The sequence below is a fragment of the Aedes aegypti genome, chromosome 2 (assembly GCF_002204515.2).
Source record: "Aedes aegypti strain LVP_AGWG chromosome 2, AaegL5.0 Primary Assembly, whole genome shotgun sequence".
NCBI classification, from domain to species: Eukaryota; Metazoa; Arthropoda; class Insecta; order Diptera; family Culicidae; genus Aedes; species Aedes aegypti.
Window position 1 is genome coordinate 186,214,500 of NC_035108.1, and position 18,595 is coordinate 186,233,094.

At 36.3% G+C, this 18,595-nt stretch overlaps 1 protein-coding gene across 3 annotated transcripts in view; it reads right to left on the reverse strand.

Annotated features, from left to right (window-relative positions):
* Positions 1–18,595, reverse strand: part of LOC5577463 — a 162,193-nt gene that overhangs the window by 132,898 nt on the left and 10,700 nt on the right. For 2 of the 3 annotated variants that reach the window (XM_021843411.1, XM_021843409.1), the window contains exon 2: positions 8,414–9,268. The gene's annotated coding sequence lies outside the window, so the exon portion shown is untranslated. The remainder of the gene's footprint in view (positions 1–8,413; positions 9,269–18,595) is intronic. The other variant, XM_021843410.1, reaches the window with a different exon arrangement.

Here is an 18,595-nt window from a genome sequence, read left to right on the forward strand (position 1 = left end):
GGTAATCATTACATTAGGAGAAGGTATCGACCGTGATTGTTTTATATTATTTTTGTTATGGCTATAGCGGTCATGCGACTCAAAGGTCAAGGGAGTATATATAAGATTTTTGCAAATGACGGAAATGAATAGGTGACTAGGCATCGCAAGGTAGCGACAAGATTGAAATTTTGTTAGGTGGTGAAAATTGAGCAAGCCACTTTAAAGTCAGTAAGCATCGAAGCGTCCTGTATTCTATCTGGCTTCTCTACTCTACAATCGTATCTATTGCTCAACGTGGTAAACATAATGGTCCTCCTGATTAGCAATATTGAGTTTATTATTTTTTTAAATGTCACCGTTCTTTATATATAACTGTTTATCTTAAACCGATGACAACTTCCAGTGTGAGTGCTTAGAACCATTACTAAGCATCAAGTTTTACAGCGTGCGACCGTGGGTAAGAATTTAAAATGTAGGACCGGTTAAACATAAAATAACTTGATCACCTTGAATTTTCTACAGATAATGCACTATTTTATGTAGAAAAAAACGGCCAAAGGCGGAACTTTTGATAAACTTCGTATTTTTTCTTACTAAAAGCCACCAATTTTAGTAAAAAAATACGAAGTTTATCAAAAGTTCTGCCTACAGTTTCCTACTCATGGCGAGTTTTTTGTGACTTCCAGCTGAATTATATTCCTTGCAAAAACCTTTAGCTTAGATGGCGTGGATGATTTAGACGATTTAGTCGAAGACTTCGATTGATAATAGAATGATTATTAGTTCAATCGAATATAATCCAACAAGAGAATTATATTTATCATGTGAACCAAGATTGGACGAGTCGACTTGGGGAACAAAAGTTGACTTGCTTCCATTTGAGAAAAAAAATGTCGTGATTCATCCGATCTGCAGAATCAGCCATTATGAGCAATATGACATCATGTAACGGCAACAACGCAATGGGTCAATTGATTCGATGGGCGAGTCTTGGTGATCAACTGGAATCATGATATATCGATCGTCGCATATCTTCAGTAATCATAGCTACCATACATACTGTTCTCTTTTTCAATGACACAGTTATTGTGTATTAACGTGAAAATGTCCCCCTGTAAAATAATCTGTGAAATCCCTATTCGACTAAATGACCTTTCGACCAAATGGCATATACTTCTCAAAGCATAATCATTCTCTACGATCAAATGTCCATTATATGAAATGACCATTCGAGCAAATGTATTTTCGACTAAACGTCATTCGACCAAACATCATTTGACTTAATGTAATTCAACCAAATGTCATAGATTCGACGTTTGGTTGAAAGCACATTTGGTCGAACGGACATTTCGTCGAATGGGCATTTGGTCGAAAAGGTTTAATTGCAACAGAAAGCATATGATATTTGGTCGAAACGACATTTCATGGAAAGGATAGTGGTCGAATCTTAATAGTATGGAAACAAATTTAAACGTTTAGTCTGACTATCGTTGAGGGTAGCATTTTGTCGCTAATACAAGAGTGATTGAATAATCGAAAAAGTATCAGCTATTTTACCACCAATCTCTATGGGATTAACAAAATGTTGTTATTCAATTTGATGGACGCCCGGATACAAAATACAATACATAGACAATATAATGTATTGTAACAGTACCATTCAAATCATTGGAAATACAATACAGTATATTGTAGAATAACAATACAGTTATAGTACAACACATTGTTTTGAACAATTCACTGTTGTTTACTACATTAGAGCTAAATGAATTGATTTTGAAAGTTTTAACTTGGGTGAATCCGAAAAATCAGTTATTTTGGTCTAACCATTTTATTTTCAGTTTTACGTGAATGCTGTCCTCAGAAGAGCTGCAGAGGAAGTAAAGACACACATTTTTGCTGAAATCGCAACTTTGTAATTCTTGTGATTTTGAAGTAATAAGCAAATTTAGGAGAAAAACTATGAAATCTTTAGATGTCCATAACTCATGGAGTTGGTTCAATTATATTTCTTTTAACGGCTTTCGAAAGGTAATACATCAAGCAACTTTTGCTGCAAAAACTGTGAGAACGTAATTTTTGTAAATTGAGAAAAGTTACTTCAAAAATGCACTTAAAAACATTCGAAATTCACCTGTAGCTCACAACACTTTAAAGTCAACGGCGTGCTGTTTTTAGTCAAGTTATAGAATTCAACTAGATCTGCATTGGTGTATTCCATTAACTGAATGGTACGTTCCGTTTTTTAATTTTTCATGTTGCTTTTTAGTTCAGGCATGTTCTGCGATTCGAGAAAAGCTGATCCTAAATGTAAGCAAGCCAACTCTTGTCTCTTCAGTAAACCCGTCTTCACTTACCCGATGCATAAAATTGGCACAATTTTTCATTTTTAATAATTCATAGCTTCTACTGCAAACTTTGTTTTTCACCCGAGGTCATCAACACTACCTGCAAAGCCATATATTTTCTTGAGAAATGTAATTGAGCTGAAAGTCACAATTAGCCAATTGACCATTAGTAGAGTTATCGACACCTTACGTTCACTTCGTCATGAAGGTTTTCCTTAAAGCATTTTTTTTCCTGCCGTTTATTCTGATTTCCGCATTCAAAAATCTTACCCACGTCCGTTAGCTGCAAATCCTGAAATCCAAAGAAAGATCCCGAGCACTCACTCTGAATTCTTCCATCAGATGAAGATCAGCAGTTCATTACAAAGAACGATGATATTTCAAAAGAATAATAAATAAATAAAAACATTATATTCACATCGTTGAGTATTAAAAAAAACTAGTTGTGCAGTCAAAGAATGGTGATATTCTCAAAGAATAATAAATTCACTACAACTGAATATTTCAGTCAATGTACAAAAAAACTGCTTCTAAAAGTTCATTTGAATAATCATCAAAATCCTAGATTTTGGCATAACTACAAATTTCAAATCAAAAGATGTAAGAAATTTAAAAATAAGACTACATAAAATATCCCATTTTTTATTCAACAACAGATAATGATCCAGATTATTCCGAAGAATACGTTATCTTATCAACTTCGCAAAACTAAGAAAACAATTTTATCAAATGATCTTTTAACAAATTTCCGTTCAACTAAACGTCATTTGACCAAAATAAATGTTCCAAAGCAAATCGACCAAATTTCCATTCGACCAAATGTCCTTTCGATAAAATATACTTTCGACCAAATGGCATTTGACCAAACGTCATTCGACCAAAGGTCATTTGACGAAATGTCCTTTTTTTTTTTTTTTTTTTTTTTTTTTTTTTTTTTTTTTTTTTTTTTTTTTTTTTTTTTTTTTTTTTTTTAATTTCTTTATTAGTATCATTCCAAACATTACATTCATTTCTTATATCTAGGTGTTCTGTGTTTTTTGACAACACTATCATCCTAATTTGGTAAAACAGATTTGAGATTTAATTAACATTTTGTTAACAACATATTACATTTCATTTGCCGTAGCAGTTCAGTTTTTTTACAGGTGAGTTGATTTCACCTGCTTATAAGAGAAAAAAAAAATGTTTTTAATATACTTAACCTAACTTAACCTAAACATATAACGCATTAATCGTGGCAATAGAAGATTGTAACGATTTCTGCCTGAAATTATTAATGATTGTATTTGACATTTGTTCCAATGTTTCAACATTGGATATTCTATGTAACTCATTGGTACTATACCAGGGAGGAAGCCTCAGAATCATTTTCAAAATTTTATTTTGAATTCTCTGCAGAGCTTTCTTCCTGGTATTACAACAGCTAGTCCATATTGGTACAGCATACAACATGGCTGGCCTGAAAATTTGTTTGAATATCAACAGCTTGTTCTTAAGACAAAGTTTTGATTTTCTATTAATAAGGGGATAGAGACATTTTACATATTTATTACATTTGGCTTGAATGCCCTCAATGTGATTTTTGAAAGTTAAATTCTTATCTAGCATGAGCCCTAGATACTTAACTTCATCTGACCAATTTATTGGAACCCCTCTCATCGTGACAACATGTCTACTTGAAGGTTTCAAATAAAGAGCTTTTGGTTTATGTGGGAATATTATTAGTTGAGTTTTGGAAGCATTAGGAGAAATCTTCCATTTTTGCAAGTATGAAGAAAAAATATCCAAACTTTTTTGCAATCGACTACAGATGACACGCAGGCTTCGTCCTTTGGCGGAGAGGCCTGTGTCATCCGCAAACAAAGATTTTTGACATCCCTGAGGTAGCTCAGGTAAGTCAGATGTGAAAATATTGTATAATATTGGTCCCAAAATGCTGCCTTGAGGAACACCAGCTCTTACAGGAAGTCTTTCAGATCTGGAGTTCTGATAATTAACCTGAAGTGTACGATTTGACAGATAACTTTGAATTATTCTAACAATGTATGTTGGAAAATTAAAGTTTTTTAATTTTACAATCAAACCTTCATGCCAAACACTGTCGAATGCTTTTTCTATGTCTAGAAGAGCAAGACCAGTAGAATAGCCTTCAGATTTGTTGGAACGGATCAAATTTGTTACACGTAAAAGTTGATGAGTGGTCGAATGTCCATGGCGGAATCCGAACTGTTCATTGGCAAAAATTGAATTTTCGTTGATGTGGGCCATCATTCTGTTCAAAATAACCTTTTCAAAAAGTTTACTGATGGAGGAAAGCAAACTGATTGGACGATAGCTAGAAGCTTCTGCAGGATTTTTGTCTGGTTTTAAAATTGGAACAACCTTAGCATTTTTCCATTTGTCAGGAAAATATGCTAATTGAAAACATTTGTTAAATATATCAACTAAAAATGATAAGCTACTTTCTGGAAGTTTCTTGATGAGGATGTAGAAAATTCCATCATCGCCAGGAGCTTTCATGTTTTTGAATTTTTTAATAATAGTTCTCACTTCTTCCAAATCAGTCTCCCAGGCATTTTCGAAAACGTTCTCTTGATTGAGAATATTTTCGAACTCCTGAGTAACTTCATTTTCGATTGGACTAGTAAGTCCTAAATTAAAATTGTGCGCACTTTCAAACTGCATAGCAAGTTTTTGAGCTTTTTCGCAATTAGTTAGTAATAATTTGTTTTCCTCTTTCAATGCCGGTATTGGCTTCTGAGGTTTTTTCAAGATTTTAGATAATTTCCAAAAGGGCTTAGAGCCAGGGTCCAATTGAGAAATTTTATTTTCAAAATTTTTGTTTCTTAATTGAGCAAAACGTTTCTTGATTTCTTTTTGCAAATCCTGCCATATAATTTTCATAGCAGGATCGCGAGTGCGTTGAAATTGCCTTCTCCTCACGTTTTTGAGACGGATCAAGAGTTTAAGATCATCGTCTATAATCACGGATTCAAATTTTACTTCACATTTTGGAATTGCAATGCTCCGGGCTTCAACAATGGAATTTGTTAAAGTTTCAAGAGCATTGTCAATATCAAGTTTAGTTTCCAAAGATATGTTAACATCAAGATTGGAGTCAACATACGTTTTATATATATTCCAGTCGGCTCGTAAATAATTGAAAGTGGAGCTGATAGGATTGATAATCGCTTCTTGGGATATTTGAAATGTAACAGGGACATGATCAGAATCAAAATCAGCATGAGTAATCAGTTAGCTACAAAGATGACTAGAGTCGGTTAAGACCAAATCAATCGTAGATGGATTTCTAGAAGAGGAAAAACATGTGGGGCTATCAGGGTATTGAATTGAGAAATATCCTGAAGAGCACTCATCAAATAAAATTCTGCCGTTGGAATTACTTTGAGAATTATTCCATGACCGATGTTTGGCATTAAAGTCTCCAATGACAAAAAATTTTGACTTATTGCGAGTCAATTTACGCAAGTCAGTTTGGAGCAAATTAACTTGCTGCCCAGAGCATTGAAAAGGCAAATAGGCAGCTATGAAAGTATATTTACCAAACTGTGTTTCAACAGAAACACCCAAAGTTTCAAAAACTTTAGTTTCAAATGATGAAAACAGTTGATGTTTTATACGCCTATGAATGATGATTGCAACTCCCCCACATGCCCCATCAAGTCGATCATTACGATAAACAAAAAAGTTAGGATCTCTTTTGAGTTTAGATCCAGGTTTTAAATACGTTTCGGTAATAACTGCTATATGCACGTTATTAATCGTAAGAAAATTAAACAGCTCATCCTCTTTACCATTCAGAGAACGAGCATTCCAATTTAAAATATTTAAATTATTATTTGGATCCATTAGAAAAACGTAATCCAATAACAATTTGATTTGTGAATTTTACCCCTACTTGGACTGCTTCAGTCATAGTGGTGGCTTTGAACATTGCATCAATCATTAGATTCAATTGTTCAGTTAGAAAATTAAAATCAGAGGCAGACATGTTATGTGATTTCCCATTGGAATTTCCGGTAGACGAAGAAGCGGAGTTACCTATGGCGGTAGGGCTTTTTCCATTTGATTTGAAACAAGTGGAATGGGTACCCATGGATCGAACAGGGGAGGAGTTCGAATTTCCTGCTACGATATCGGCAAAGGATTTAGCGTGGGTAGATACATTCGAAATAGAAAGATTCGAACGGCTACCCGACGGATTAAAATTAGTTTGTGAATGAGTATGATTATGATCTTCCTGATGGGTATGATTCATGATCAAGCGATCGTTAACTGAAAAATGAGCATTGTTCGATACTCTACCAGGCAAATTCCGGAAACGACCGTTATCGTAACGGATATTATCTTTCATCTGCCTGGCACGAGCCTCAATGACCTTTTTGCGTGAAGGACAATTCCAAAAATTGGACTTATGGTTAGCCCCGCAATTACAACATATGAATTTGGTGGTATCTTCCTTCACTGGACAGACGTCTTTGGCGTGAGAAGAACCTCCGCAAATCATGCATTTAGCATCCATGCGACAATTTTTTGTACCATGACCCCACTGTTGGCACCGACGGCACTGAGTGGGGTTCTGGTAATTTCCTCCAGGTTTCTGGAAATGTTCCCATGTCACACGGACATCAAACAAAAGTTTTGCTTTTTCTAAAGCTTTAATATTATTTAGTTCTTTTTTGTTAAAGTGAACTAAATAAAATTCTTGAGAAAGCCCTTTCCGAACAATGCCAGATTGGGTTCTCTTTTTCATAATGATTACTTGGACTGGGGAAAATCCAAGTAAATCATTTATTCCATTTTTGATCTCTTCAGGTGATTTATAGTCACTTGAGAGACCTTTCAAGACAACTTTGAACAAACGTTCAGTTTTGTCGTCATAAGTAAAAAATTTGTGCTTCTTCTCTTCAAGATGTTTGAGAAGAAGCTCACGATCTTTAAAAGTTTCCGGCAAAACGCGACAGTCTCCTTTCTTTGCGATTTGGAAGGAAACCTTGATTCGCCTAATGGAGTTCAAGATCTCCTGCCTAAATCCCCCAAATTCGGAACAACTGACCACGATAGGCGGCACTCTTTGCTTCCTCACTTGAATCAAAGAGCCTGGGCTAGAGGCTGCTTCGATTTGGTGTTCGGAAAATTTGTCTAGAGCATCGAACTGATTGCTCATTTCGATACAATTATTCATTTCACCCTTGGAAGAAAGTTCGCATTCCGGAGAAACGTCCTTTCTTCCATTCTTGCCACGTGTAGTGACAGTTTTAAAACCCACTTTTTTGGAAGGAAGTAGTGAATTCAGAGATTCACCCTTCCTTTTGTTTGTTGTTGATACCATGTTTAATTAATAAACGAAAGAAGACGTGACCTTCGAAAGGTTTTTTCCCAAGACGGTGTCCAAGAAGGATTACCACCGCTAGCTTTCGCCAACGGGTCCAACGAAAAATCGAAGGCACGGGTCCAAACAAGGATCGTAAAGGGATCAATAGTAGAAAAATAGTACTGAAAAGTACTGTTTTAGTAGCACTGAAAAGTACCGTTTTTAATTTTAGCACTGAAAAGTACTGTTTTTGTAGCACTGAAAAGTACTGTTTTATTGCTTTAGGTAGTTTTTAAGAAAACTTCCAAGAGCAGAGAGAATTCGTGTACGCACAGCACGAAGGTACGATGCGCACTAATGTCCTTTTGTTTATTTTTCTTATTTTTGATTCACTCTGTTAAATGTCAAAATCTTGGAAAAAATAAAATTCTTATAGCATTCTTGCATGTCAATTATTGCGTTTGCAAAAATTGGCAATCGATAGTAAACCATCGATAGAAAAACCATTTTCCGATCATTTCTGCCACGGGTTAGAATGATATTAGCAATATTCACTTGTCAAAGTCGCGTGATATTCATGACATTTAACAGTCCTGGTATTAGATTTTCGGCGTAAATGACGCAAAAAACTGGTCACAGATTATTTGCATATGACCACTAGATGTAAATTCTTGAACACAAGATTTTGAAGCAAAATAAACTTATAATGGTAAATGTTGAAAAAGTATAATCAAATTATTATATTTACCTTAACGCGGCTTCAGATGACAGCAACTGCTTACTGATTGAACCACCAGTTCATCGTTTCGAGTATTTCACACTTTAAAAAACAAACTTCGCACAAAAACTTGGCACCTTCAAACTAAGATTCTATTCTTCTTAAATATTGGACTGATGATATAAGATTCATAAATGTTCAATCTCTTTGTTTCATCCTGCATACCGACCTCTTCACCGGAAGCTCAATTATCGCCCATTTATCGATCGGGATTTTTCACCGATCACCGATCCACTGAAATTAAAGCTACACATAAAAAACTGCAGAACGGAGTTGCAATCAGCTCACTATTTACGTTTCGTCAGCTCTAAACACTTGAAAGCCCTCACTCAGCATCGAAAACAGTCACGAAACAACACTTGGCCAAACTTTACTTTTTCTCCCGGCTCTACCGAGTAGAGTAACTCAAAAAAAACACACAAAACTTATGCTACCCAAACCGTGAAGAGGGAACAAGTTTATCGAAAACCCAAAAGCTCTTCAGACACACAACGAGTCCACGGCTAAACGGCTCGAAATTAATGTTGTTTGAGGGATCATGAGCACGCGGTGGGATTACGCGAATAAGTGGTTGAAGAGAGCAAATTTTCAGCACCACCGATGAGATGAGGAGCGGCACTGTTTTCGCTTTCTTGTTCCTCCGTTGAAATCCCAGAGCCGTCCGCTGCTGCTGACCACAACACAATCATCGGTTATGCTGCCTGATTCTGATGTTTTGGGCTGCGACGTGGTGATGGCAAAGACGACGACGCACGGGTTGATTTCTTCTGGCCTGTGTCAACCAGTGCAGTCCAGAGGAGCCTTCTTGCACTCTTTGGATGGTTTCTGTGCGAAATAAAAAAAATAAAATTGGGAAATAAATTTCTTGAAAAATCCAAATTAAATAACGAATTAAATTATACTTAATTCGTTAAAAAATATTTGTAATTGGTGTAAATTTTCGAAACAGTTTCACTACATTAAAGTATACGTCGGGCCTACTTGATCCCTCTTTCAAAGGTTTGAACTGAAACGCAAACTGAACGCGTTCAAATGCATGACTGACGTCGGCCAACATATTGAGTTAAAAACCGCAGTACGGTCCAATCTCCATAACTCGATGGTTCCGAATTTGGGAGGTATCGACTTACAGAAATAGAAATATTAGTAGTAGAACGCTAGTGGCGCTGTTGGCACAAAACTGATTTTAACTATTATTACCTTAAATTATGGTTCTTCATTGTTTGTTCAATACAATGTCGTTGTTTTGGTTTTTAAAATTATTTTGACACTTTGAGGCGCGGTACTCACGCTGTCAGTTCGTGGCAAACTAGATGTTGGTAACACGAACAGCAGCGACATTAGCATTCTTAGGTTAATGCTTCTACTCTTACAGAACACAGAACCAGTGCAACTGCAATCCAAAAAACAGGGATAATCGAGTTAGCCATTGTAGGGATTATGAGAGGCTGGAAACAGAGTATAGTAAAACCAAGAAGCTCCGTGAGCTAAAGAACTGATTAGCTAGTACTCAAAATGAAATCAATCGAGTTCGTAGTAGGCACAGCTTGTCGAAAGAAAAATAGAGATCAGTTTGTTGATGTATTTTGGGAGGAATAAACGTGCTTCTATAATGATGGAAGAAATGTGTTAATTCTAGTCTAACTCGTTAGAAAATCGAAAGAAAGATTGATCGGGAAATGTGTAAAACCGGCTATGTGAAAAGGCTGGTCACTACATGGTGCATTTGCTCCCATATATAAGCTACATAAAGAATAGCAAACACAAAGTGAATATCATGAGAGGGTAATTGAGATAAAGTGAGTCTCCTGGAAGTGAAGTGGAAAATGTGAGATTGACAATAAGGTAACAGAAATAATTTGAATTCTTGAAATAGTAGGTACAACAGAGAAAGTTTTCTGAAATAATCACTGTAAAAAACCATGAGAGAGTAGCTGACACAAAGTAAGTCTCCTAAGTAAGTAGGCCAAAACAGCGAATACTCTGAGAGAATATCTAACAAAAAAGTGAGCGCCTTTTCTTCTGAAGTAGCATTTTGAAAAAATATAAAATCAAGAAATTTAGATAACAATGTGAAAAGTGATTTATACAATTGAAATTCAAGAAGATTTTGATCTCTAATACACACTTTAAAGTTATTAGCGTGTTAAACTTTTCCACAGTAGTTTTTTTTCGTAACATATATAGACAGTAATAATCTTTTCTCATTGGTAGAACCTAAGATAAACATTCCTAAGTATCCTTCTGAGAAAATAGTACTTAAAATATAATCATGATAAATAAATTTGTAATCGAGAACAGAATAGCTGTTATGAAAGAATTCCCTAAGTGGGTAGCTGAACTATAACGTATCCCCTAAAAGGGTATGCTATAAAATGTCCCCGAGAGGGTAGCTAACAGAAAGCGAGTCCTCTGAGAGGATAAGCCACACAAATATCGTATCTCCTGAGAGGGTTGGTAACAGCAAACGAGTCCCTTGGGAGGGTAGCTAGTAAAACGAATCCCCGAAAGGTTTGCTAACAAAAAAAATGAATCCCCTGAGAGGGTATGCTAAAAAAAATATCGAGTCTCTTGAAAGAGTAAGCTACAATAATATCGAGTCCCCTCAGAGGGGGGCTACAAAGCTAGGAAAGCGAATCCCCCGATAGGATAGCTAACCAAAAAAGTGAGTCCCCTTAGAAAATAAGCTACGAAAATATCGAGTTCCCTGAGAGGGTATGCTACAAAAATATCGAGTCCCCTGAGAGGGTATGCAACACAGCTAGAAAAGCGAGTCCCCCGAGAGGGTAGCTAACAAAAAAGTGAGTCCCCTGAGAGGGTAAGCTACAAAAATATTGAGTCCCCTGAGAGGGTATGTTACACAGCTAGAAAAGCGAGTCATCTGAGAGGATAGCTAACAAAATAGTGAGTCCCCTGAGAGGGTAAGCTACAAAAATATCGAGCCCCCTGAGAGGGTACGCTACAAAGCTAGAAAAGCGAGTCCCCCGAGAGGGTAGCTAACAAAATAGTGAGTCCCCTGAGAGGGTAAGCTACAATAATATCAAGTCCTGAGGGGTATGTTACAAAGCTAGAAAAGCGAGACCCCTGAGAGGGTAGCTGACAAAACAGTAAGTCCCCTGAGAGGGTAAGCTACAAAAAAAGTGAGTCCCCTGAGAGGGTAAGCTACAAACATATCGAGTCCCTGAGAGGGTATGTTACAAAGCTAGAATAGCGAGTCCCCTGAGAGGATAGCTAACAAAATAGTGAGTCCCCTGAGAGAGTAAGCTACAAAAATATCGAGTCCCCTGAGAGGGTACGCTACAAAGCTAGAAAAGCGAGTCCCATGAGAGGATAGCTAACAAAATAGTGAGTCCCCTGAGAGGGTAAGCTACAAAAATATAAAGCCCCCTGAGAGAGTACGCTACAAAGCTAGAAAAGCGAGTCCCCCGAGAGGGTAGCTAACAAAAAAGGTGAGTCCCCTGAGAGGGTAAGCTACAAAAATATTTAGTCCCCTAAGAGGGTAAGCTACAACAATATCGAGTCCCCTGAGAGGGTACGCTACAAAGCTAGAAAAGCGAGTCCTCTGAGAGGGTAGCTAACAAAAAAGTAAGTCCCCTGAGACGGTAAGCTACAAAAAATATCGAGTCCCCAGAGAGGGTAAGCTACAACAATATCGAGTCCCCTGAGAGGGTACGCTACAAAGCTAGAAAAGCGAGTCCCTTGAGAGAATAGCTAACAAAATAGTGAGTCCCCTGATAGGGTAAGCTACAAAAATATTTAGTCCCCTGAGAGGGTAAGCTAAAACAATATCAAGTCCCCTGAGAGGGTATGTTACAAAGCTAGAAAAGCGAGTCCCCTGAGAGGGTAGCTAACAAAAAAAGTAAGTCCCCTGAGAGGGTAAGCTACAAAAATATCGAGTCCCCTGAGAGGATATGTTACAAAGCTAGAAAAGCGAGTCCCCTGAGAGGGTAGCTAACAAAAAAAAAGGTGAGTCCTCTGAGAGGGTATATTACAAAAAAAAGTGAGTAAGCTAGAAAAGCGAGTCCCTTGAGAGAGAAGCCAATAAAAAAGAGAGTCCCCTGAGAGGATATTTTACAAAGTTAGGAAAGTGAGTCCTCCGAGAGGGTAGCTAACATAAATATCGAGTCCCCTGAGAGGGTATGTTACAAATGGGTAAGTGAACTAGAGTAGTAGTTGATACAAAGCGAGTCTTATATGAGGAAAGCTACACAAACAGAGTGTCCTTAAAGCATAACTGATAAGCTCAGAACGAGTTCCCAGAAATGATAAAAAGTGAGTCCCCTGGCAAAAGCGGGTTTGTCAAGAGGGTGGCTATGAAAAACAATTAAAAGATTAAATAAATAAACAGAGCGAGTCTCACAAAACGAACATTTAGAGAGGATAGTTGAGATAAAGCAAGTCTCCTAAAGGGTAGCTGAAAATGCAGGCATTGTAAGAAGGTATCTGAAATAGGGTGAGTTACCTTAAAGGATAGGCTTTAATTAGCGAATATAGCTACTACAAAATGACTATGCTCTCATGACCACTTTGAAATTTTAGAAGCTCTGATGTTATGAGTCTAGAAAACTTAAATAGATATATAAGGAACATTGATTGAGTAACATAGAATTTGAAACTGTACAGCGTTTTGTGCTGTTGAAATTTTGAAACATTTGAATCTCTTATGTTCAGATAACTAATAATATATAATATTATGCATAGCGTTTTGTGCTGTTGGAATTTTGGAAGATTTTATTTTTTGATGTTCATTTTTACGTTATGAACCTGGAAATTTCTTTCCAAAGTAACATTTGAAAACATAGATAGCCAATTAAATAGTATAAGAATATTACAAGCATTTTCTGCCGTTAAAGTATAAGGTAATTTCCATCACTTATGCTCACTTCGATGTCATGAATCTGAAAAACTCTTTCCAAATTAGCATTTTGAGAACATAATAATCAATAACAAAGAATTACAATGTGTAAAGCGTTTTGTGCTATTGAAATTTTAGAAGACATTGATTTCTCATTTTCACTTTGACGTTATAAATGTTTATAATTTAATTCAATGCAACGTAAACCAAATGATAATATCCTTGATGTTTTTCCCAGGAGAAGTAGAGATCCAGAGAAGAAACAATCAAACGTTAAAAAAACGCAGTTCTTGATATCTTCAACCGTGGTGGATACAGGAAACAAACACTACTCAAAGAGTTATATAAAGCTGTTTGGGCAATACTAAATTTACTTTTGTCTTTTCAGGATCAAAACAAGATTCAAGTTAACAGTATTACAACAGATAACGGAAGAATCACAATCAAACATGGAATTGGTGACCTTAAAGAAGGAAGCTTTTTTATCACTCTCAAGTAATTTCAAATTATGAATCTACAAAATCTTATACTAAGTAACATAATTTTAAATAACATTTACTCACTAAGAGTAGAGGAAGGGGTGAATGTAGGGATTATGAGAGGCTGGAAACAGAGTATAGTAAAACCAAGATAGCTCCGTGAGCTAAAGAACTGTTTAGCTAGTACTCAAAATGAAATCAATCAAGTTCGTAGTAGGCACAGCTTGAAGAAAGAAAAATAGAGATCAGTTTGTTGATGTATTTTGGGAAGAATAAACGTGCTTCTATAATGATGGAGAAATGTGTTAATTTTAGTCTAACTCGTTAGAAAATCGAAAGAAAGATTGATCGGGAAATGTGTAAAACCGGCTATGTGAAAAGGCTGGTCACTACAGCCATGAGAACCAACTTCTACTATTGTTCTCTAACTCGATATCGAGATACGGAATATCGAGTAAGGGAGAGTTAACTGTATTAAAAAATATATAGTTCTACAGCATAACTGGTTGAACTTCTACCCTGTGTCATATTATTCCCCAACATTTTCAAATGAAGCACATTTATTTTCAAATGCGAAGTAACGTATTCATTCATGAGCGTAGCCGGAGGGGGCAGAAAGACCGTTGTCCTCCCTGGCCGACAAAAAAATCAGTTAGTTTTGTTTTACGAAGGGTAATATATTGTTTGAATTTATCAAAGATTGTTTTCGATATTCATCTTTGTACAATATTTTGTCATGATGAACTTAAGTTATTGGATAATTCTCCTGCCAACATTTTTTTTAATTGGGCTTCGCCACGCCGAACTCTGACCATCCATCGTACTTTTATATATGTAATTCATATCAGTACTATTCGGTTGATGGATATTTTGGCATAAACTTCAATAAGGAACCAATTACCGGAGCACATCCCTTGAAAATTTCTAGTAGATTTGGTACAAAAACTGAAATGTTACACAAGACGGGTATCTCCGGTCAGTGTTGTTCTTTTTGGCATTAACGTCCGCACTGGGACAGAGCCTGCTTCTCAGCTTAGTGTTCTTATAAGCACTTTCCACAGATATTAACTGAGAGCTTTCTTTGCCAAAGTTGCCATTTTCGCATTCGTATATCGTGTCGATTCGAACCCAGACACCTTCAGTATGGCTTTACTTTGTAGCCGCGGACTCTAACCACTCGGCTAAGGAAGGTCAGTGTTGTGAGAAACTCAAATTCTCATAAACTCACGATTGAAATTGTTCTTGCGTGAGTTGCCAACCACGCAACTCAGAAGTAAAAAAAACATGGCTGAGTTGGCTCATCTGTTTGATTCATTGTCACGTATTCCCACAGTTTACTCACACAAAGCAATAATTTTTAGTTAGCCCGGAAGAATTAAAGTAATACTGTCAAACTGAAACAACAACATTCGGTTTTAATGACTTTTTGACAGGATTTACAACTGAATTGGTGATGTTAAAACTGCGTGACTGAATTTAGTGATGTTAAAACTGCGCCCAAAACTATTCGTCATCAACAATGTACGGTATCGACGCCCGCCTCGGTATAACCTAGCGCGACTGGCCCAACCGAACGTTGCCGCCGCATACGCGCAGCAGCACGAGAGCTTGACGAAATACCTTTTGAGGACTGCTGGAGCACCATAAAAGCAGCCATCAACAACGCAGCTGAGAGCATCGCACAGTGGTTCGATCTAGAACAAATGTTGGCCAAAACCTCAAACTCTTTTTTAAATGGCTTAAATTATATGTTTCACATTTTGTATGCCATATTCAAGCAGAATGGGCGTTTGATTACATATTTTTCTTGTTTTGGACAGATAATTAGGGTTTACAGCACACTACTTCAAAAGTAATGACAAATAGACTAAAGTGATATAATTGACGAAAAGTTAAAAAGAGATTTATACAAAAACTATCATGATTCTTGTCTAAATCTAAATTGCTGAAAATATCAATAAGTTATTCTTTTAATGATTTTAAATTGTTTAACGAATTCAATTAGTCAAAAAAAATCATTATGGCTAAACTTTAATTGCTTTTGAATTCGTTATTTAAAAATCCCTAAAAATCAAGTATTGTCTGAAGAACTGTAAAAATATATTCCAAATCAGTTCATAAATATCTTAAATAAAACCCTGCCCCAATGCAAGTATCATACATTTCATCAGGCTCAACATCACTATTATGTCTATGGCTTCATTCTACTTTCATATTTGTTTTGAAAAAAGCATATTCAAGTAGGAAAAAACTATTTCTATTTACCTAGAGGCTACATTCCACAGAAGGTACTTTTGTTCGACCATCTTAATTATCCGAGATGATTTGTGTTATTGTTATTAACGTATTTATTAAGTAATAATTCAAAGTTCACCTTACAGTATTGTGACTTTTAAGGAATTCAGAAGAGAAAAAAAATATATCACAAATACTGCATATGAAGAAGCTACATGGGAAGAAGCCTCGTGCAGTTCACGTTTTTCATCATGCTTATGAAATTTAGTATTTAATTTATAATCAAGAACTTTCGTCTTATGCGTTTAACAATTACTTGTTTAGATCGTAGCACAAATCATACATGATATTCATGGCTCCTACGATTGCAATTCACGTATTAGCGTAGCCCAGGGTTGAACCGTGTTAAAAGTGGTATATCGCAAGTTTTCGTAGAACAAATTACATCAAGAGCCTTCAATCTTGTTTCAAGCTTTTGAATGACCTTTTTTCATCGCGGGCGTTCGCGGGCTACTAAAGTCTTAGGGTACCTTTTTAAAAAATATTATTTATATGTTTTGAATAATTTTTAACTTATTTCATTTTGTTTGAATTTATTTAAAATTTTTATTCAACTCAGGTGTATATTATGAATATACAAACAACTTCTTTGAAGATACCATTGCGGTTTGAGCTATCTTTAAATTTATAAATACAGTCAGTGACATAGGTTAGTTACCAAATGCTGTTTTTCCATACAAAATGCCCAAGTTTGGGGTGCTGTATCTCTGCTTCTGGTATTCCGAATTGGCTGAAATTTGGATGACGAACTACAAATATCTTGAAGTTTTACCTGTAAGGAAATTATTACATTGCAGTCATTTTACATAGAGTTTTAGAGGGTTGCTCAAAGATAAAAGTAAGTAACCGAGAGACTTTGTAATTTAATTCTAAAACGGTAAGTTGAAGATAATGGATTTGCTTGCAGGTATGGTATGGGTTAGTTCGAAATTTGGCTCACTTTTCAATGTATTTAAAACAGTATTTTCAGATTAAGGAAAAGGGACTACCTAGATGGAAACGGGAAACCATCGTAGATGTATCGAATAAGATTGAAACCTGGGCTGGGAATGGTAATAGCACGATGTACTATATTGAGAAGGTGATATATTCCGAAAACTGACAGCTACTTGACGACGTCATTCATATCCACCTCGAGCAAATTTGCGAAAAAAAAAATGATCTAGTGGTCTGGAAGGTATATGGTACGATAAGAGTGAAGTCACCTGTTTACAATGAAACTTGATATTTACATCAGTAAAGAGCCTGCCTTGTTAAATTTTATGCCGTGGGTGGGTAATAGTAGTAGGCTTTAGTTTCGCGAAAATCACGTGGCCCTTCTCACTACATTAGTTCAGAATCGTGAATCTCATCAAGTAGCCTATGTTGGGTACATGAATTTTCTAAATCAGTAGTGTCATTGAAAGCAAGAAATGCAACGAGAAATGGACCATTTTTCTACAGTAGTTTTGGGTTGCCCTTTGCAACGGGTGTTAAACTATTTTCAAGGCATATTGCCTACAGCAGCGATAGGCGTGAGCACGGTGTACTATATTAAGAAGGATTATATATTCAGAAAATTGACAGCTATTTGACGACATCATTCCAATCCACCTCGAACAAATTTTCGAAAATAAAATGATCTAGTGGTCCGGAAGGTATATGGTACGATAGGAGTGACGTCATATGTTTACAATCAAACTTGATATTTACATCAGTAAAGAGCAGGACTTGTTAATTTCTATGCTGTGGGCGTGAGTTTCACTGGCTTCGCTGACTGTGACTTGCTACGCTTGCCTACTGATGTGTGAATCTCAGAACTGTTCCCAACTATGATTAGAACAGTACTACTCTTCTCCAATTACGCGTTTTTGTCAACCTTGTCTGACATTTCTACGATCGGTTCGTTTACTGGATCCTCATCAAGCGAAGTTTTTGTCTGTTGATGACCTTTTTGATGATATTCCGGAGTGTGCAATAAATAGATCGACGTTACAAGACGAACTATCGGCTTACAAACAGGCTGTTTCGAAAGTACCAGACAACGTGGGTCCATTGACGTTTTGGTTTGCTAACCGTTTCCCTCCTCTGTACCAAATTCGGTGAAATATCTTTCTGTTCCTGGAAACTCAGTTGACGCAGAACGCAGCGTTAGCCAATACAATTTGGTAAACACTCATCAGTGTCAGAATTTTATCAAGTGATTTTGACCAGTAATGCTAAGAAATCGTAAAATTTAGGATAGAGTAATCGAATCTGTTTTGATAAATCGTTGAACTTGTTTTAAAGCCACATATATATTGTTTGATTTGGGATTTTCCAATAAAATAAATGGTGTTGCGAAATTCCGGCGCTCCAAAAGGACCAGAATAATCATTCATTTATCCTTTAGGCAAGATACATATAAACAAAAATAATCATAAAGATTTAGACACCATTTATTTGGTTTTGGGGCATATTTCTAAGTAATTTTATCGAATTGGTCAGATTTCTTGATAATAAAAGCTGCGAACGAGAGCCACAATGAGAGAGAGAGAGAGATGA